General features: G+C 34.6%; 1 protein-coding gene across 6 annotated transcripts in view; it reads left to right on the top strand.

The window, feature by feature from the left end:
* The window catches only part of tanc2b (tetratricopeptide repeat, ankyrin repeat and coiled-coil containing 2b), a 161,389-nt gene that overhangs the window by 8,723 nt on the left and 137,078 nt on the right, over positions 1-15,588 (top strand). Inside the window, exon 1 of one of the 6 annotated variants that reach the window (XM_051123543.1) lies at positions 13,482-13,566. The exons of the other annotated variants lie outside the window; for them this stretch is intronic. The gene's annotated coding sequence lies outside the window, so the exon portion shown is untranslated. Of the gene's footprint in view, positions 1-13,481; positions 13,567-15,588 lie in introns of those variants that run through there. 6 annotated transcript variants of the gene reach the window in all.

Raw genomic sequence — 15,588 nt, 5'->3', positions numbered from 1 at the left:
TAGACCCCAGACGGTTAAACACAATCCATTGTTGTTTTTTATGTATTTACTCTTGTGCGGTTGAACTGTTGTATAAACACAATATCACACTCGTAGCTGTGCGATATGGCTGTATAACAGCACACTACGATTACCTACGGCTGAATCACTGTCTGATATAGAGCCGTATAATAAACAACAGCTTTAGAGAGATTGTCTGGCACTTCCATTGTTTTACTAAGGCTTTTTTATTTTCTTCATTGTAATGAGTGAATGATTGTGTCACACTGACCTTTTTGACTTTATGCCCCAAAAATATTAAAGATAAAGACTAAAAGCATGGTTATTACAGAACAGGTGTACTCAAGTATGCAAGAAATTTTTTTTAAAATATAAAAATAAATAAATAAAACAAAACAAAAAAACCTAATTGTAGATAGTGTGATATTACTTGGTAATTACTGATGCATTCAGTGTTTGTTTCTAACGCACTTACAAAATTGACCATTCATGATGAATTGAAAGAAGAGAAGAAATTGTTTGATAAATTCTGGTTGACAGAAACCTTTTTTCATAAATCAGTCTTTTGATGGATGAAATCTTCTTTTGAGGGCAGTGGAAATTTAAGAAATATCAAGCAGTTTGTGATTAATTGGAGATTTGTGTTTGATTGCTGTGTTTTGTTGTGTTTGTGTGGATCACGATGCTTCTCTCTGGTGTGGTAACAGCGATGACTGGCGTAGCGTCTCCTCCAGAGGCGTTTATGAGCTGATGAACACGCAGGCCTTCAGCTCATCCGGGCTCCCTCAGGTAGCAGCTCTGATTCATACATATTTAATGTGTGAATTTAGTCATTATCATCAGCGGCTGACTATCCGTCCCCACGTTTGCTGTCTAGTTGCACGACACCAATTTAAAGGCGCTCGTCAGAGTTTGATGGTGAAATTGCAGTGTTTGTCCGTGTGATGGTGCAATTACAGTACGGCCTGTGTTTGTACACTCTGATGACGGCTGGAGAAATGGTAAACGAGAGCGGATATGTAAAACAGAGATGTTTGGAGCGTGTCCGTCGGAGTGCGGAGGTAACAGTCAATTTCAGGTTATCGTCGGTCCACCTACAGACCTGCCGTCGTCTCTGAAGAGCTGATGAGCTTTGAATCACTTCATGAGTCACTCAGGCTCTGAGGAACAAACCCCGACGCCCTGTAAAACGGCTTCAAACACAACCCCGTCTGTGATTAAAAGCCTCGTTGGAGCTCATTAGAGTTGATGTGGTCTCGTTTCAGTCGAGGATTGATTGCAGGAATTCTCTATGATGAACAAGCCGCTGGAAAATATGATGGGTTTGCTTGTGAAACTGGATAAGTGGAGACAAAGTCTCTGTGGGGTTTTGCATTCTGCACAGCTTTACACATTCAGCACAATTTGCTTCATACTATCAGCGAGAACCCATTGTTATATTAGATATTGGTGTTATATTAACACACCATTTATTCAAACTAAGGAAGCTGCATAGTCATACAGCAAATTACATTTATATTTGCATCTATGCATTTGGCAGGTGCTTTTATCCAAAGTGACTTGCTTTGCTTTCAAAGAATACTATAATACGTTCAAATAATAATATAGTAAAATCATAGTTTATTTTTTATTTATTTTTTTACTTCTAGTTGTTGTTTGGTTAACACTATTAATAATCACCTTTACAAATCATTAGTCAACAAAAACTGGTCTCATATTTTGGTGTGTTTTTGTACTGATTCTTTGTTTTAATTGATTGATTGTTGATTTAATTATTTACTTTATTTAGGAAGAAGATGATTTTATCTACAAAACAGAGGGATTTGTAATATGGGGTGTTTTGATAAAATATGATAAGAAAGTATAACTAAATTGGAATGATTCTTACTGTTAACTAAAAGTTGTAAAAATCGTTTTTGTTAATTAAAATGAAATAAAATAAATAAAATTAGCTACTTTGCCTTGGCAACTAATGAAAATATTTTTTTAAATAAAAAGATGTTTTAAGTACCAAAAAAAAAAAAAAAAAGTAAACTGACACTACAAAAAAACTAATAAAATTGACAAAACTCATAATAAAATAATTACAATAAATAAATAAATAAGTATGAAATTAAACACTAATTTAAAATATAAATAAATAAATAATAATAATATGTCTGTATCTAGACAATATTTCAATAACACTGATTGGAAGTACTGATGAATTGATTATATATATATATATAGAATTACCAAAATTTCTTAATTTACATATTTCTGAAAACAAACTAGCTTCTTTCTTTCTTTCTGCCTTTTTTTTTTAGCTCAGTGTTGTCATATGTTGTGTTTATATGAATATATTTGCATCTTGGGATCGTTACATATTTATTTCCGGTCAGAAATCTCTCCGCTGTGCTTATTTGTCAGCTAACCCGGTGAGATTTGTCTGAGATAGATTGAAAATTGAGTGAATATTCAGGGGGGATTGGAATATGAAGATACGGAGTCTAGCAGAACCTGTTGTTTGGCTGCTGTTCCTCACAAAAATGTCTTTATTTCCCTGGAGTGTGAAAGAAGTGAATAAAGCAGGTGACAGTACAGGACGTGTGATATTGCATCAGTCGGAGAGAGATTGAGGCATAGAGGGAGGTTACGGTGAGGTAATTGTGTTTTTTTATGAAGCTGCTTGTCTGCTTGACTCTTCATTTTACTGAGAGGTATTGCTATTGTTCTGGATTGTGTTTGAAAGTGTGGAGTCTAATTTCGAGTGGCACAGTATTCCCTCAGTATAATAGAAATGTGCTTAGCAGCTTATATTCTACAATGCAGCACTTGCCACAAGACACTTAGAGTTGTAAAGGAAAGAGTCTTATTGTTTCGCTGCAGATGCATGAAACTATTCAACACTGATGGGTTTAGTGATGGATACGGCTGTATGAGAGGCCACGGATACAGCTCCAACACAACAATTAGGGAAACAAGAGGCCTTTCACCTTTGACCTTTAACCCCAACCTTCAACCCTGATTAAAGTTATAATAAAATTAACTAGTAAATGGATTTACTGCATCTGCTGGTCGACTGACTAAGGTCTGTGAAACCACACTCAAGAATTATTACTTTTTTTTTTTTTTTAATACAGAAAATAAAAACACGGGTAACACTTTACCATAAGGTTTCATTTTACTAACATTTGTTAATAGCAAACATGAACTAACAATGAATAATATATTTCTTATAGCTTTTTTAATCTTTGTTAATGTTACTTAATAACAAAACATCTGTTTATTGCTTGTTCATGTAAGCTCACAGTGTATTAACTAACATTAAATATAAAATCTAGAAAAAATATATAAAAATGTAAGGCAAAAATATAAAAATGTAATATATAAAAACTTAAACGTTTTATTTCAGGTAGTTGCTAAAACAACATTTATCATTTTCATTTAGTTTAACATGATGTACTACAAAACTAAAATTAAAACAAAATAATATAAATGTATAAGTAATAAAATGACAAAAACACAACAAAATTACTAAAACTTACATTTAATGAAATCAAAACCTATACAAAAATATGTTCTAATATGCATTAAATGTATTGATATTAAAATAATACAGGTCAGCGTATACTACTTTTGACTAATAATTAGTAAATGATGAATTTAACTGATTACTAAATGCTTTCTAAGTATTTTTTATTGTTAGTTCATGTTAATGTAATTAATTAATGATAACTGAATAAAACCTTATTGTAAAAAAAAAGCTTTTTTGCCTTTTACTCAAATTATGAATATATATAGAATATATATTTTGTAACTGAACTATTAAAATCAAATTCATTAATTAAAATATAAAATGATGTATTATCTAAATATGCGCTACTTTTGCATACATTTCCAAAACAGAAATCTGAACACTGGGTAAAACCAGGATCACAATTCTTGTTTGATTTTGTTCACATATTACAGTATAGTTAAAGGTTTTTATAGAAGGGATATTGGATTATCACTCCATAAATCAGAAAATACTGTCATCAGACACAAAAAGTACATGCTACCTATGTTTTTAAAGGAGAAGTCCACTTCCAGAACAAGGATTCACAGATAATGTAGTCACCCCCTTGTCATCCAAGATGTTCATGTCTTTTTTTCTTCAGTCGTAAAGAAATTGTTTTTACATTTCAGGATTTTTCTCCATATAATGGACTGATATGGTGCCCCGAATTTGAACTTCCAAAATGTAGTTTAAATGCGGCTTCAAATGATCACAAATGCAGTTGTAAACGATCCAAGCAGAGGAAGAAGGGACTCATCTAGCGAAACGATCGGTTATTTTCATCAAAATAATACAATTTAAATACTTTTTAATGTCAAACGCTCGTCTCGTCTTACTCTCCCTAAACTCTGTGTATTCTGGCTCAATACAGTTAGAGTATGTTGAAAAACTCCAATCTCATGTTCTTCCTGATAGACGACATGTTACGAAAGCAAAACAGACTAAAATCTCTAAACTGATCAGTGCCCGAAAAAGCATTAGTTTTACCAGTAGTGTCTATAGCCTTAATTAAATGAGATTTAATGAAACAGATTTGGAGCTCACTGCATGTTTGTGTGTGATGATTGTTTGGTTGACGCTGCACAAAAAACACATCCAGCACAAAAATCCTCTCATGCATGTCATTGTCAAAAAGACGTCTATTTATGGGAATCACAGAGGCCCTGAGCACTGTATCTAAAGAGAGGAGAGCAGATGTGAATGTGCTCCACTGTATCTGCAGTATCACTCACTCCAGATAATGAGCCAGCTTTAGTATATCACACCTCTCACAACCCGCAGTCAGCTCACAGCACACACACGCCTGTCCTCACTTCACCCCATACACAAACCAATGCACAGCTTACAGCTCAGACATGTTAGCAGACATAGGCCCACACTTACCAAAAAGTAGTATACTTCAGGTTTGTTTTTAAGTATACTTAAGTAAATTTCAAGTATATTTGAAGTGTACTTGATGTAGTAAGTATACAAATATTAGTGTACTAATAGTGTACTCGTAAGTGTACTATTTTCATTCTCCTTGGGACTAAATTGGCCCACTTTCTAGTATATAAAAAAAAAGTATACTTTTAAGTATAGTTTAAGTATAACAGTAGTAAACTTTGAGTACACAACAAGTTTCCATCAAAGTTTTTAGCTTGTACTGCAACTATAGGTATACTGATAGTTTACTCATTAAATACGTGTAGTAGCATTTTTAGTACACTTCTCAGTAAATGACTAGTTTAGTAGTTTTATACTGCAAGTATACTCGTAAGATTTCTTCAAGTGAACTTTACATCGTACTTCAAGCATAATACTGTGTCCCTGTCTAGTTACTGATTTGTATATATTTTGTTGTATGGGTATCTGAAAAGAAAGAACAGGGTATCTGCTTGTAAACAAAAACATTTTATTCTAGCTTCATGCATTCTTTTTTGGTTTCTTCTTTGCTTGTGTTTTTGGAGAATTCTGTACAGAAGATCTGTATAGTGCCCCATATAACAATGAAAACATGGATTCTAGGAGCACAAGTATATTTCAGATTCCATTTTTATTTTCTATTTATAAGTCAAGCATACTTAAATGTCAATTTAAGTATATTTCTGAGAAGTACATGAAGCACATTTCTAAGAAGTAGGCTACAGAAAAAGTAGACTGAAAGAATACTTTCCTATTTTTTAGTTTAAAAGAAGTATACTAATAGCACACTTGAATAAACGTCTTTTTCGTAAGGGCAATTATGAGCTGAATGGTTATCAAAATTTCTTGTTTAGAAAGCATATTTGTATGTGTGAAAAAAGAGCTGTTTATTTTGAATCTAAAGGAACAACAAAGTATTCATCATTTTTGGCTTTTCAGAAGTTTGTTGCCAAATTTGACCCATTTCCTGAAGAACGTTTGAATTCCTGAGTCATTGCTCAAAATTTTGACAATTCAGGAACTTTTAATTTTAAAACTTTAACTTGAAGGAAAACTATAAATTGGTTTGTCTGTTTTCTTTTGTTTGGGTTAGACGTCAAAAATGGATGTTTATGATGCAGCCTGACAAAACCACAATTGTCATTTGGCGTTTTGACTTTTTTTTTGGTAAGAGAAGTTTAACTGTGCTAGTATACTTCTTTTGGCTTACATTACAAGCTATCGGAATTTAATTTGACCATATAAACACCAGCAACTGCACCAATGTGCATATAGCTGTTACTGTTGCGCAGTAATAATATACCTGTAAGTTCAGCTGTAGTATAGTTCACAGTATAGTTGCAATAAGCAGACAAACATACAGTATATGTAAACTAGTTGTCTACTCAGTAGTCTGTTACTGTTACACTTGAAGTACACTTCAAAATTTACTTTCATAAACTATGAAGTGGACTAATTTAGTCCCAAGACACATTGAGTAAGTACACATACAAGTATACTACTAGTACACTGATTTTAGTATAATTACTACTTTAATATACTTCAACTTAAGTTTTCTTAAAAAATTAATTTGAAGCATACTTCTTTTGAGCTAAAAAACATGAGTATACTTCTTATGTACTTCGATATACTTAAAAATGATACTTAAGTGTGTTTGGCTTATATAATGAGAAGTATGTATTTACTGGAAATTGTCCACTGAATACACTAAAAGAAAATGGTGTAATTTACTTTAAACAGGCTCAGAAATTGCTGGTGAATTTCACAAATAATTACAATAACACATTAATGTGTTAAGTAGAATGAATTTCTTGTAAAAATACAAAAATTACAACTTATATGGTATACTGCTAGTCATTATTTTTAGTATACTTACTGCTTCAAATATGCTTGGAAATTGTACTTGAACTTAAATTAAATTTTTATGGACGAATGCAATGAAGGCACCAATTAGGATTCAGTTTTGTTTAAGTATTAGCTGAAGACAATCCTAATGCCCTAGTAAAAAAAACTTTGAAATAATTTATTAAAAATACATTTATTTCATGCTAAGTATACTTTAAAAATCCATTAACATGTTTATTGATATATCACTTAAGTCTTACTGATATAAAATGATAATCAAATTGGAGTATTTCTTTACTGCACAATGCACATTTCCTAATATTATGCCTAAAATGTGTTTTAATATCACTGTTAATAAGAACTGTGTGATCTCTGTATAATATTGGTGTTTAAATGCAAGATATTTAAAGTGTACCTGAAGTAAACTCTTACTAATCTAAATCTGTCAAAGGTTTATTTTTTGTAGGAACAATTAGGAACACGTCATAATATAGAAAACCTCAGAGCGAACAGAAATGGGCTAAAAGTCATTTCATGGCATCTACTGTTTATTAACCATTCAGACCACAGCTATCCACCGCTGACCGCGTCTCCCAGTCGCAGAGATCCGGCCGGTCTTCATTCATTCTCACTGAACGTTTTTCTCAGCTCGTTGAGCTTGAAGTTAAAACTTTCCTGGCCCCGGGCTGGTGTCACATAAGCCTCGTCCTCAAAGACAAAAGCGTTAGAAATGGAAAGTCCCTCTGGAAGCCATAAACAAAAGCAGTAAAGTCTGTGTTGCATGACTGAGTAGACGTTAATGGTGGCCTTTTTAATGCGAAGCGTTTGAGCGAGTTTGAAGGATCCTTTTGTGCGGCGGTGGCGATCTGTCATCGTCCCCAGCGCTGGGGTTTTTGGTCAGCGCGCTGGCATTTGCAGTGGCTGTCGAAGCTGACAGTCTAAACACCGAGAGAAAAGTGGGATGGATAGAGCGGCGCGGACCGACGAGTCGAGAAAGAGATGAATGAATGGCGTTTCACATGACTAGAAAGAATGAAGGGCTTTGATGCAGATGAGGATTTATAAAGGACTCGTTTGAAACAGACACTGTGATGTCAGACGTTCAGAACTAGATGACAAATGATGTAATTTCTCTGTAAGAGCTGTGAAGAAAGAATCAGTGCAGTCTACAGTCATTCAGACTGACGCTGTCTGGGTGTTTCTCAGATCTCTTAGAATGTAAAAGTCCAGCGGTATAACTCACTATTGGAGCGGCAGGAAAACATTTTGTTCACAATTCTGGTGATTTTGCATTTGTTTTTTATTTTTAACAACATTCAGTGTCAAACTGACACTATACAAGAGACACTACAGGACATACGGGAGCAATTTTGAATCCCTAGTTGATTAATCACAGTACATTGGGATAATTGTTTTGCATTACAAGTTTGATTATGTATGTTTAAATATGCAATTGAGGCACTGTCTAATTAAATATGCATTCATTTGCATACATTTCCAGGGGATTGTGCATATCTCTTTTTATCACACCATAAATTAGAAAATACTGTCAACTGCCAGAAAAAAAGAAATACAGTATACAAATACAAAGTAATACAAATTCAGTGTTTTTAGGAATAAAATAAAATCAGATGAGCTATGTATATGATTAAACTCCTCTGTACAAGAGATTTATGATTCTGTTATAATTTCATTTTCATCTTTAAATATGTATTGTAATTTCCACTGACACAAATAGATAAAGTGTAATAAAATAAACATGTAGGTATATTTTGGATGTTTTCTTTCCTATGAAATCTCACAATTCAGAATTATAACCTCATAATTATGAGGTTAGATCTGGCAGTTTTGTCTAGGTTTCTTAGATTTCTTTTCATGATTAAATAAAAAAAAAAAAATGGAAAAAAGGTTGAGAAAAAAAAGGTAATTGCTTTTTTCACACAATTGTGAGTTTATACACTGCTGTTCAAAAGTTTGGGATCAGTAAGATTTAAAATGTTTTTTAAATTAAATAAAATAAAAAAGTCTTTTCTGCTAATCAAGGCTGCATTTATTTGATTAAAAATACAGAAAAAAAACTGTAATATTGTGAAATATTATTGCAATTTAAAATAGTGGTTTTCTTATTCAATAAACTCTAAAACAGTATTTATTCCTGTGATGCCATTCTGAATTTTCAGCATCACTACTCCAGTCTTCAGTGTCACATGATCCTTCACAAATCATTCTAATATACTAATTTATTATCAATGCTGGCAACAGTTGTGCTGCTTTATATATATATATATATATATATATATATAGATAGATATTGAACCTGTGATACTTTTTCTTTTCAAGATTCTTTGATGAATAAAATGTTAAAAAGAACAGAATTTATTTAAAATAGAAACCTTTTCTGATGTTCTATATTACTGTAAAAAGTGTGGGGGTCAGTAAATTCTTTTACTGAAAGAAATTAATACTTTTATTCAGCAAGGATATGTTAAATTAAAAAAGAAAAAAATTGACAAGTAAAGACTTATATTATTTGAAAAGATTATTTTGAATAAATGCTGTTCTTTTTAACTTTTTATTCATCTAAGAATCCTGAAAAAACTACCACAGGTTCCAAAAAATATGAAGCAGCACAACTGTTGCCAATTGTGAGAGATAAGCCCGGAATAAACTTTTTTTTTTTCAATTATTTATTTTCTGCGGCTGTCACGGATCTGGTCGGTGTTCTGCGGACTACCCACCACCAGATGTCACTCTCACTTTTTCATGCTCTCTGACTGTTGCTTTGCATTTTGGACTGCATCTCCCATCCTCCACCGCGCTGATTGCGTCAGCCCCGTGACCAATCAGGCGCTCTATAAAACCCCGGACTTCCTTGTACACTGCACGGAGTGTTGTATTGTTGTTATCTGGTCTATGTTTCCTAGTTTCCATTCGCGCCTGGTTTATCGTTTACGACTCATCGCCGCCTGCCTATTGGACTCTTGCTCTGGTTATTGGACTATTCTCTCTCGGATCGCCCCTATGGATAGTGCTCGCTACTGTTTTGACCCTGCCTGCCTGTCCATGTATCTGTCTCGTCCTTCTAATAAAAGCTTGCACGTGGATCCGCTCGCCTCTCGTCTCACTCGCATGGTAACAGCGGCAGAAACAAGCTTCCATACTTTGCACTACCCTTACAAAAAAGAAGTATACTTCAAGTTTATTTTATTAAGCATACTTAAGTAAAGTTCAAGTATATTTTTAAGTATACTTTATGTAGAAAGTATACAAATATCAGTGTACCAGTAGTACACTTTGAAGTATAGTCTCAGTAAACTACTGGTTTAGTAGTTTTATACTGCAAGTATACTCATAAGTTTTCTTTAAGTAAACTTTACATCATACTTTAAGTATACTGTGCTGTCCCTATTTAGGTATTCATTTGTGTATATTTTGTTATATGAATATCTGAACATACAAAACATCAAAAGAAAGAACAGGGCATCTGCTTGTAAATAAAAACAGTTTATTCTAGTCTCATGCATTCTTTTTATAAACACTTGAATGTGGGTATGTGTCATAAATAAAAAAAACAAATAAATAAACAACATTTTGAACAAAAAGTAAAAAAAAAACTATTTACGATTATCAAAACATAGATGGAGTTGATCAACATTCCAAAGCTTGACAGTCAGTATTACCAGTTTTACATAACTCTGGTTTTGATGCTGTTTTATGTCTGATGATGGTGTTAGATTACAGTTGGAATTGGGTTTCAGGTTCTTCTTCACTCGTGTTTTGAAAATTCTGTACAGAAGATGTGCAATAGTGCCTGTAGCGTATAACAATGAAAACACAGGTTCTCAGAGTACAAGTACAGCTCAGATATACTTAGAGTTTTTCTAAGTATAAGTCAGGTATATTTAAATGTCCTTTCTGAGAAGTATATAAAGCACATTTTTGAGAAGTACATAAAAGTAGACTGAAAGTATACTTTCCTATTTTTAGTTTAAAAGAAGTATGCTAGTAGCACACTTGAATAAACTTCTTTTTCATAAAGGTAGTCTGAAAGAAAATGAGTTATTGAAGAAAAATAGGCTGAAATCGCAAAACTGACCAGTGGCTTTGAACCAGTGTTTCTCTGACATTATGATTCACCCCAGACTGGATCTGCGTCTGCAGACGGAGCGGATCAATGTGTCTTTTTAACCTTAATAGCGAGGTGAGTCATGTCTTTGGGCCTTTTTATTGGATTATATCACAGGCCCACACACAGAACGCTGCAGAAATGGGACGCCCGTCAGTCTCACATCGCCTGCCCCTCCAGTTTATTTCTGAAATAATGACTCCACTTTTAAATGCAGGTAGTAGTGTGTTTTGCCTTTAATATGTTGAAAAATGTCACCTGGGTCAGGGTTTGCTCGCTCTTTTTGTTATCTTTGTCATTGACTGAATGTTATTGCATTGTGAAATTGTTATGTGTGTTTGTTTATTAAAGAATCATTCATTACATACACATTGTCATGAACAACCATTCAGATTTGCTTTTGTCATAAAACTTGCGTCATCGTGAGATGGAGATGACTGAAGTCCTAATAACCCTGCAGTGAGTCAGATCATCATTGATTGAGCTGATTCAGAAAGTGCTCTGACTAATTTAGTGAGTTTGTTTGCTGAAAGATTTGTCTGTGTAAGATGCGTGCGGTCTCTCTGAATGATTTCTTCAAAAGAAGCATCTCATAAGAGTCTTTTGCTCACAAACTGCACTGCGCGTGTTTGTTTTTCTGTACAGTACAGCTCGTAAAGGAAACGTGCGTTTTCTTGCGTCATTTACAGTCATATTCAGTTAAGACTGTGCTGCTCTCAACTCAGGTGAACTGTGTTTTTTTTGCTGCAGTGCTGCAGCTGATCCTTAGTTGGTCATGAGCTGGTTCTAAGCAGGAGCTAGTTTTTTAGGACTAGCTTAGGACCAGCACATGACCATCTTAAACCAGCTCATAACCAGCTCAGGGCCAGCTTAAACCAGCTCAAACCAGCTGCCAAGCTTCAAAACATACCTAACCAGCAAATGCTGGTTTTTTCAACAGGGTTAACACTTAAACGTTGTCCGGCCAGTCAAATGAATGGACTGGAAGTGATTGAGCATACATTTGAAGGAGTGGTTCACTTCCAGAACAAAAGTTTACAGATAATGTACTCACCCCTTGTCATCCAAGGTTTATGTCTTTCTTTTTTCAGTTGTACATAAATTATGATTTTTGAGGAAAGCATTGCAGATTTTTTCTCCATATAGTGGACTTCAATGGTGCCCGTGAGTTTGAACTTCCAAAATGCAGTTTAAATGCAGCTTCAAAGGGCTCTAAGTGAAAGGGACTTATCTAGCAAGATGATTGGTTATTTTCTAAGAAAACTGACAATTTATATACTTTTTAACCTCAAATGCTTGTCTTGTGTAGCTCTGTGTAATCCGGGTCAATACAGTTAGGGTATGACGAACAACTCCCGTCTCTTTTTCATCCCCAACTTTAAAATCTTTCCACGTTGCTGCAGAAGTACCGACCCAGTGTTTACAAAGTAAACGTGCAAAGAAGGTCAAATGCCCTTTACAAAAAAAGTGTGATAAAACAGCGATGTAGGGCGATTTTGAAGTTAGAGGAGAAAATGAGATGGGGATTTTTCAACATACCCAAACTGTATTGATCTGGATTACACAGAGTTCACCAGAGCTAGACAAGATGAGCATTTAAGGTTAAAAATGAGTCCAACCTGTGTTTTTGACCCTGGACTGTTTCCTTGTTTCTGATTGTTCACTGTCTGTCCTGACCACCGTCTGTTATTGGATCACTCTTTTGCTCTTGCCTTGGATGATTTTGTTTGATGGTGTTGGACCCGTCTGTCTGACTACGTTCCAACCCTGTTGTCACGCCTCCTTGTTACACATATACATATTTTAAACGTATTTCTTAAAATTTTTAATTATTTAAGAAAAACACAATAGCAACTGGAATAAAAGGTGAAATTGACTAAAAAAGTTTTAGTTTTCGTCACTGGATATTACTGTCAGTCATTTAATATTTCTGCTGTAAAACAGTTGTCAGATATGACGTTTAGCTACTTACATCTCATCTCATGCTTTCACTGAAGTGATTCTGTGAACATTAAATCCTTTGATTTGATTGGCCAGTTCAATCACTTTGACATTGAGGAGCGTTAGACTGCTCTGACAGACCAACCTAAAATGTGACTTTTAAAACCTTAGAGTGGTGTGTAATATAGTGCAGCGTCTAAAAATCAAATATTTTGTTTTGCAGTTTGACCATATCTAATTATCAGCGAACTGTGGTGGTAATATCCATGGTAAACAAATACAAACATCATCTCCTAAAATTAGTTTTCACTTTCCAAATGTATTTTTTTTCCCTCATTTGACTGGTGGAGCTGTGGCCAAGTGCTGGGCCGGCGGCGGGAGTTCGGCTTGATTTGGCCGTGAATGAGTCGGTGTGTTCCGTCACACAGCAGATCGCGTCTCGGCCATGGGTTTGTGTGAGCGTGAGTGTGTCGCTGCCGTTATCAAACGCACACATTCAGCCCCGTCTGCTGCTGGAGTTATTCAGCGCCACTGAATGCCGTCATTGTTGGGTCATTAGAGTTATTGGCAGTCTGCTGTCTGTGTGAGCTTGTGTTTCTGTGAGATTAATCGCAGACAGACTATTACCGGCATTAACCAGCAGATCTTCTGACGGGAAGCTGTCTGTGACTTCATTGTCACATCTCTGTGACTGCCTCTTATGCAACTCAGAGTAAGGGCACATGTTTTACTTTTATTTATCATTTTAATTCATTCATTTATGGATTTTACTTTTTAAATGTGTGACTCACTTACATTTTATTATATGTTTTATTACGTATATTATACATATATGAAGTATTTCAGTTTTACTGTCAGTTCAGCAGTGTTTTATAATTCTTGGTTTCATCATTTTGATGCTCTGAGCATATTTGTTTTGAAGACTTTTTTTGGTGTTAAGACTGGCAGACCATAAAATTAGAGCGGCCACTGAGCGAAAGCCACGTTTCTGTGAACATTTTGTCCATTTTGAAAGGAAATGAATGTTTTCTGAGAGTAAATAGCCTTTGGAGTGGGAGGAGTGATGCATGCGGAGCCGAGGCCGGAGGACAGGATTAAATAAGAGATGGAGGGAGTGAGAGAAAAAAATAGACCAAGCAGAGACGCTTTCAACTCCGCAGGGGTGGAAACAGATGATTTTGAGTGATTAATATGAGTATTGACACATCATTTCTGAATTAATGCAGGATGTGAGGCGTTGCGGAGGGTGGGCTGAGGATGTGAGGAATCACTAACCGGAGGAAGTTGAGGAGTACGAGTGTGACGATTGCAGGGATAGAAGAACATGCAGTGGGAAAAAATGTGTGCAGCATTTTTCTTGCAGCTTCCTGTCACTGCTTCTGTTGGTTTAATGAAACAAGTTTAACAGCATAATTTTTTTTTATTTTTTATATTTGTGCCCCTGGAGCACAAAACCAGTCTTAAGTATCACAGGTATATTTGTAACAAAAGCCAAAAATACATTGTATGGGTCAAAATGATCAATTTTTCTTTTCTGCCAAAAATCATTAGGATATTAAGTAAAGATCATGCTCAGTGAAGATATTTTGTGAATTTCATACTGTAAAAATATCAAAATTTAATTTTTGATTAGTAATACGCATTGCTAAGTGTATCCACAAGTTTCCGGGGGCGCTACTGTAAAAAAAAATTATTTAGATATTTATTTAGACTATTGTTTACTTTGTAAAGATGCACACCTTTATAAGAGATGTCATTACGTTCTTATGGACAACATATGCTTTTCGAATTTGTGTTCCCACATCATTAGCAAGTTTGGATCGCTAAATCTTGAATGACTGTCCACTAGTGAAATGACATTTGATCCGAGACATCGGAGCTTGTGTTAAAGGTCATGCCAAATGAAACCTCGATTCGAGGCTTGTTAACATAGAAATCCCTTTCGTAGAAGCCTCACTTTCTGTCCTGTGATGTGCGCAATTCACTTTGCGTGTCGTAATGTTCGACCCCCAGATCTTACTTTGCGAGTACATTTTCATTGGGACCTGTTTAATAATTACATTTTTAAATACCCAGCCATACAAGTAATATGAAGAATACTTCCAATTAATATATGTACGCAATTAATATATGTGTACATTATTCTTCTATTACATCATCTTGATATTCGTACTGGCATTTAATGGCACTATTCAATGGGTAAATTAATTTATCAGAGTCAGAAATTTAACAAACAAACACACACACGGTTAGGCTTTTATTTGTGCATATAACATGGATCGAACTATGGAAATTGTGGTGAATTCCTCTTCTGACGGAGCTTCACAGGCTTTTGGCTGCTTTATTTTTTACTAACCACCAGATTGCGCTGTTTTCCACACTCTTGAAGCTTTAAATCTTTTCCCGAAACAGTCAGAGGAAATTCTTGGTGCTTCACGAGGCTTCATTTGCCCGTCACTCCTGTCAGCTGTTGAATGAATGAGTGTCACGTTCCACTTGTTTACTTTGAACCGGAAGACGCTCCCATTTTTGACACAAGGCTTCATGGGGCGTAGGAAACTTGTGGATAAAACAATTTTAAAAAATTAACCATTATGACTGGTTTGTTTGAAGCAAAGCTAGAGTACATTATTAAATTTAATAATTCCATATTTCACATTAAGTTAATTATAAAATTATATTGTAATAATTTACATTATATGAAAATAATAATATGTACAAAATAAAATCTTCT

The sequence above is a fragment of the Labeo rohita genome, chromosome 12 (genome assembly GCF_022985175.1).
Source record: "Labeo rohita strain BAU-BD-2019 chromosome 12, IGBB_LRoh.1.0, whole genome shotgun sequence".
Taxonomy (NCBI): Eukaryota; Metazoa; Chordata; class Actinopteri; order Cypriniformes; family Cyprinidae; genus Labeo; species Labeo rohita.
Note: the sequence above shows the minus strand (reverse complement) of the source record. Positions and strands in the feature narration are given on the sequence as shown.